Source organism: Zootoca vivipara, chromosome 10 (assembly GCF_965207765.1).
Source record: "Zootoca vivipara chromosome 10, rZooViv2.hap1.1, whole genome shotgun sequence".
Classification (NCBI taxonomy): Eukaryota; Metazoa; Chordata; class Lepidosauria; order Squamata; family Lacertidae; genus Zootoca; species Zootoca vivipara.
Genome location: NC_142593.1, coordinates 3281721 through 3289131, shown reverse-complemented (window position 1 = coordinate 3289131; position 7411 = coordinate 3281721).

Genomic DNA, 7411 nt, shown 5'->3' with positions numbered 1-7411 from the left:
CGGGGCCAAGGCCCGTTTGACTCCCCCACACTACGCCGTTGTGTTGCAGGAAGCAATTGCCTACACATTCCAGTGTACTTTCCTATCACTTTCATTACCTCAGAAAGACTGTTGCTTTTTTAAAAAGCAGGTTTGTTGTGCAAGAGCTCTAAAACCACTGTAGTTGTCCCAACTAAATTTGCTGGTATGTTGTTGAATCCCACCCACAAAATAGCAACATTCTGGAAGCATCCTGAGGTAAAATGTCAGAATCTTATCCGACATAGACCAGAGAGACCTATTTTGGAGGGAAAGTCTTCAAGGCCCCACAGAAAAACCCACTTCAGCTGAAGACCTGGAGGAATCACAGTAGTCTCCAGCCTGAAGACCCCCATGGGAAAGGATGTCTGTCTCACTTGGCTCCTCCAAAGAATCCCTCAGAATCCCTTGGTCCCCCATTATCTCCCACAGGCCTCAGGACTGAACATGGCGTGGACATGACAAGACAGCCGGAGTTGCCAGAGCAGAGACTGTTGGGCTGACTCTTTTGCTAGGGGTCTACTTGGGAAGAAGGGTCTGAGGAGGGTGCAAGCTATGAGTCAGGACAGGATGAGGCAAAGGAGGAGATGACAGGAACTAGAGAAGTCTCTCTGTCTCCTTGAGGCCTTGGCTGAAACAGCTCCGTTTTGAGCTCATTAAGCTCCTGCCTCCAGCTGAGGTACTGGCAGTGCCATGGCCATAAAGTACGGTAGCTTTTCTATTCCAGGAATTGACAAAAGGTGAGCTATATGCTGCTGTTTTTTTAGCAACCTCTAGTGGCTGATATGCAGATGACACAACCTTGATGGCAGAAAGTGAGGAGGAATTAAAGAACCTTTTGATGAGGGTGAAAGAGGAGAGCGCAAAATATGGTCTGAAGCTCAACATCAAAAAAACCAAGATCATGGCCACTGGTCCCATCACCTCCTGGCAAATAGAAGGGGAAGAAATGGAGGCAGTGAGAGATTTTACTTTCTTGGGTTCCATGATCACTGCAGATGGTGACAGCAGTCACGAAATTAAAAAACACCTGCTTCTTGGGAGAAAAGCAATGACAAACCTAGACAGCATCATAAAAAGCAGAGACATCACCTTGCCGACAAAGGTCCGTATAGTTAAAGCTATGGTTTTCCCAGTAGTGATGTATGGAAGTGAGAGCTGGACCATAAAGAAGGCTGATCGCCGAAGAATTGATGCTTTTGAATTATGGTGCTGGAGGAGACTCTTGAGAGTCCCATGGACTGCAAGAAGATCAAACCTATCCATTCTGAAGGAAATCAGCCCTGAGTGCTCACTGGAAGGGCAGATCGTGAAGCTGAGGCTCCAATACTTTGGCCACCTCATGAGAAGAGAAGACTCCCTGGAAAAGACCCTGATGTTGGGAAAGATGGAGGGCACAAGGAGAAGGGGACAACAGAGGACAAGATGGTTGGACAGTGTTCTCAAAGCTATGAACATGAGTCTGACCAAACTGCAGGAGGCAGTGGAAGACAGGAGTGCCTGGCGTGCTCTGGTCCATGGGGTCACGAAGAGTCGGACATGAGTAAACGACTAAACAACAACAAGTGGCTGAAAAAAGCAGCTGCCAATTTTCTTTTCCACAGAAAATATGTGAAACTAAAATGATAGAACTGAATAATGATATTGACCAGAACACTAAAAGGCAATCATATATGTGACCACTCACACATATATGTGACCACTTTCACAAGGTGAAAGCTGTAAATTAAAGGTTGTAATTCGAATGTTGGGAGGTGGCAGTGCCTTCTTAGCTCTGCTAACCTGTTATTTTTATTTTTTTTAAAAAAGCAGATAGCACTTCAGATACTGTACGTTACAATTTAGTCCCAGTTCCATGTCAATGTATAGTGTTTTGCATTCCATTTAGGAAATCTGTCTTTTTCACACTTTATTTTCAAGAAAAGTATAGGTGGTGTGTCTAGCTGCTAGTGAATAACCTGATTCGAGCTGGCTGATACGTTGGTCTACAAACTGGAACTCAGTGCTAACAAGGCCAGTTCTGTGAGTTTGTCTGTTTAGGGCAGGCTTCCTCAAAATCGGCCCTCCAGATGTTTTTGGCCTACAACTCCCATGATCCCTAGATACCAGGACCAGTGGTCAGGGATGATGGGAATCGTAGTCTCAAAACACCTGGAGGGCCAAGTTTGAGGACAGGGCCGTCTCAAGCAGGTCAGGCGCCCTGGCGCTGAAGCACGGAGATCGCTCCGGCGCCCCCGCCCTCGCAGCGCGCAGCATGGCTTCCGTGAGGCTTTGCAGCGCAGCGCCCCCCCCTGCCGGCCTGGCGCCCTGCACCACCAGGACTACACCTAGAGCCGGGCCTGTTTGAGGAAGCCTGGTTTAGGGAGACCCTGCTCAAGCAGCTCTGGCTGGAGTTGCACTCCCCAAAAGGATTAAGTTCCCAATCTGGGGGGAGCACTCCTGGACCCAGTCTTGCTGTGGAAGGTCCACGTGGCCTCTGTGGCAAGCAGTATTTTCATCAGTTTAGACTTGTGCACCCGCCGCAGCCTTTCCTGGACAAGGAGTCTCACTGCAGTTAGTCATGTCCTGGTAACATTTAGGCATGACTTCTGTAATGTAGTGTACATGGGGCTGCCTTCAAAGTCTGTCCAGAAAATACAGTTGATCCTGACTAGAGCTGTTAGGTTGCTATCTGTGCCTGGTCACTTTGAGATGTTGCTGGTTGTTAAAGAACTGCTTCAGTTGACAGACCACTTCCGAGTGCCAGTCCAAATGCTGGTGCCTCCTATTAAAGCGAGGGTGGGGGACCTGTGCCCTCCAGATGGTGCAAAGTTTCCACCACCTCTACCTGAGGAGAGCTGGCCTCCAACAGCATCCTGACGCCCTCAGGTTCTCCCTGAAGCCCTTTATGCGTTGAAGGATCCCATGCTTCCATTTCAACCTGCCTATGTATTGAGAGAGGTTTTGAGGCTCTACTGTTTCACAATATTGCAATGCTTTTTGAATTTTATGTTTTTTAAAAAGAAGTTCCTGGAACCCCTGCTTTAAAGTGTGTGCGCGTGTAATCAGGGCAGTCTCGAGCAGGTCGGGCGCCCTGGCGCTGAGGGGCAGAGATCGCTCCGGCGCCCCCGCCCTCGCAGGGCGCAGCATAGCTTCTGCACTGGCGCCCTGGCACCCCGTGCCACCGGGACTCTACCTAGAGCTGGGGGGGGGAAGGTATCTGCTCTAGATGCTTACTCTGCATTGCTTTTAAACTACCTTTAGCTGTCCTGTTTGTGTATGGTTTTTAAAGCTGCCCATCTCCCCCTTTAAGTAAACTACCTTGAGGCACATGTGTATGAATACATTAATTAATTAATCAAACAAATAAAAAATACTACTAATGCAATATACACAAGGAGTATACAAGTTAATTTTTTCTTGCATTTTTTGCTTGTGGGATTTTCTGCCCCTGAAGCCAGAATAACCTGGCCAGCCTTTAGTGTTCTGCAACTTGGGGTGGGGATGCTATTTGCACTTCTTCCTAAGTCAGCAAAATGTCTAGAACCAAACAGCTCAAGGAAAGGATTAAAACACACACCCCGGCCCTGGTGGTGCTGCTCAGAACTGATTTACAACTCTTTTTAATGCCATGTCTCGTTGAACCCTCAGACTCTGTGTGAACATATATTTTTTTAAAAGCAATGACTGGTATCTTTTAAAAATGGATAATTCTGTTTATAACAGTTTACTGTGTATTTATGTCAGTCAGTCAAACACCTCCATTGTATCCTACAATTAAATGTTCGCTGAGAAAGTGTAAAGATGAAAGATGCTTTCCTCTGGCAGACCATAAGTGCCTAACTTGCAGGTTGGTTACTCTATAATAAATACTATATACTAAAACTGCGTAATTTTGGTGTTAAACTTAAGTGCTGGGATTCCAATGAAACAAGTGGTGTGATGCCAGCATTGCATGTCTACTTTTGCTACAACATAAACAGAGAGGAACCATTATTGCTGTTTACTATGACTTTTGGGGGTAATTTGCTGACTTGCTCATGTATTTGCTCCAGGTTGAAGTTCTTCACAGTCAAGCATTTACATGCAAGTTTAAATTTACTTCACAATGAAAGTGAAGTAAAAAAAATTGTGTAAGTGCTTTGGTACTAATGCTAATGGGACCAAAGAAGTAGAACAAGGCATGTGCAGATGATCTGGAGTAGGCATCCCCAAACTGCGGCCCTCCAGATGTTTTGGCCTACAACTCCCATGATCCCTAGCTAACAGGACCAGTGGTCAGGGATGATGGGAACTGTAGTCCAAAACATCTGGAGGCCCGGAGTTTGGGGATGCCTGATCTGGAGGCTGACTTTGCTTTTATGGGATTATGCAGGCAGCCTCAAATTGTGGCTTGTTGGGCACTATGTAATTTGCTATCCCGCTAGTTATTCAAAATGGCAGAATGGGCCCTTCCTCATATTAATTCTCAACGGAGCCTGGGTGTCTGATACTACTACTTATGTATACTTATGTATACATGGGGTATATCAGGCATCCCCAAACTGCGGCCCTCCAGATGTTTTGTCCTACAACTCCCACGATCCCTATCTAGCAGGACCAGTGGTCGGGGAAGATGGGAATTGTAGTCCAAAACATCTGGAGGGCCGAAGTTTGGGGATGCCTGGGGTATATGCATTTGAATGTTCAAACATAAAAGTCGCAATCAAGCTGGTCAGCCATGGTGAAGCAGCAACCCTATGTCTGGGTTCTTGGACTTAAACCCTTTTGAATGTGGGCCCATGGGACTCACCTCCAAAGAAACAAGCACAGGACTGAGCCACACATTTCAATGAATACAGTAAGAATTGCAGATCAGATGAATGTGATGCGGTAGTTCTGTGATTAGAATTCCCAGCATATTTTTCTCTTCAAAAACCAGCCCTGGATTAGGACCATAGCACAAGAGCTCCCTGCGCTGTTTTCCTGCCAAAAATCTGTTATTTTCCATGTCTGTATGTCTGTGTTTTCCTACTGAACACACCATAGGTGATTTATGGTACTGCAATTAGTTATTTACTGTCGAGCTTGCATATTATTGACATGGTTATACTAACCTGTCAGGCTTTTTTATTTAAATGAAAGGGGAAATAAATAAATCCATGCCTACTCTGGCTTTTCCAGACCCTACATCCTGCCATGTCTTCCAGGTAGGATGTGGGTTCAAGGTCCTGGTATTAATATTCAACACTTGGGACCAGGGAGTCTAAAATATCATCTAACTCCTTAGATATACAACAGATAACTCTGCTCTGCAAAAGAGGGGCCTCCTGCAGCTTCCATATTTTCTGGAGGTCCAATCTATATGATGTAGGAATTGGGCCTTGAGTGTGGCGACAAACATGCTTTGGAATAGCCTCCCATTGAACATCAGATTCACACCATTTCAGTCATCTTTTCAGACCTTCCTCTTTCAACATCTGTATTCTTGGTAGTAGCGCCCGCCCTGTGGAATGCCCTCCAACCAGATGTCAAAGAAATAAACAACTACAGTGGTACCTCGACTTACGAACGACTCGACAACCGAATTTTTCGACTTACGAATGGGGGTAATGGCGTGCGCTTACGAATGTCTCGATATCTGAAAGGAAACGGCGGCCGTTTTAGATAGGGATTTTTCGACTTACGAATTTTTAGATAGGGTTGCTTCGACTAACGAATTTCTCCGTTTCCAATGCATTCCTATGGGAAATCGCGTTTCCAATGGCGTTTTTCGACTTACAATATCTGACTTTTACAAAACATCTGAAGGCAGCCCTGTTTAGGGAAGCTTTTAATATTTGATGAATTATTGTATTTTAATATTTTGCTGGAAGCCACCCAGAGTGGCTGGGGAAACCCAGCCAGATGGGTGGGGTATAAATAATAATAATAATAATAATAATAATAATAATAATAATAGACTTGAAATTGTTTTATATGTGAAATTGTGTGTGTATTCTAAATTGTGAAGTCTCTAGTCTGGGCCACTGTTTTTCAGTTGGATGCTTGTCAACACTACCCTGAGCCTTGGAAAAATGAGTAAGAAATAAGTAATGAATACAGTTAAAGAGAAATTCAACATAGATCACTCACTACCTAACATGAGGGTGATGCCCTATAATTGGGAGTTCTTGAAACATACTTGGCACACTCTGACCATTTAAACATTGCTGATGAAGAATTGTCGAAACAGGGCCTTGTCCTGGGATTTTTTCACTGGAATTTATCTTTATTTGCCTCACTATCATACTGGAATTGATTCCTATTTGAATTCATCTTATCATTACATAAATAAAACCTTTTGAAGACTTACTTGAAATTCATCTTCCTCCTGGCCCGAATTCTTGCAATTTACTGTTTATTTCTGAACTCTATAATTGGGAGTGACACAACCATAACTTGGTCAATATCTATATTTCCAAGTATAGGTTTTTGGGAAGAATGTCAAGGTGACTGTATCATACTGACTGTATCTCATCAGCCTTTGGTTTGTTTAGAATAACTTTTTAAAAATAACAGATATTCATGGTAAAATAAATTATGTTGTGCAAATAAACCCATAATAAATATCCTTCAGGGGAGATCTGCTGGGTAATATGAAAAACTGACTGCTGCAATGAAACGAAATTGCTTGTATGCACTTCTTACAGCTCAAAGTATTATCTTCAATATGCAGATAAGGCAGGAACATAAAATGAAAACCTCATAAAATCCAGAGTACTAATCCAGGGGGTTGCATCTGGAGCGGAAAGAGCCTTGTAAAATAAGCCAAAAAATGTAAGAACTTAATTATGTATGCAAAAGAGGAGAAGAATTCATTTCAGCGCAGTGTGAATTTTCTGGTAGTCATAAATTAATGTGAAACAACAATTAAGCCCCGCAGTAAAGTTTGCATCAAACTTATAATGTAGGAATATTTTTTAAAAATGGATTTATGATTGCAAGTTCCTCACTCCCATTTCGTGGGCATCTTCAGTAGTCTAACTATGTTGAGATTGCAGCTGTAATCTCCCAAACATTAGTGCCATAGAGTCTGTGTGGTGCAGTGGTTAAGAGCGGTAAACTCGTAATCTGGTGAACTGGGTTCGCTTCCCTGCTCCTCCACATGCAGCAGCTGGGTGACCTTGGGCTAGTCACACTTCTCAGCCCCACTCACCTCACAGAAGTTTGTTGTGGGGGAGGAAGGGAAAGGAGATTGTTAGCCGCTTTGAGACTCCTTCGGGTAGTGATAAAGCAGGATATCAAATCCAAACTCCTCCTCCTCCTCCTCCTCCTCCTCCTCCTCCTCTCTTCTTCTTCTTCTTCTTCTTCTTCTTCTTCTTCTTCTTCTTCTTCTTCTTCTTCTTCTTCTTCTTCTTCTTCTTCTTCTTCTTCTTCTTCTTCTTCTTCTTCT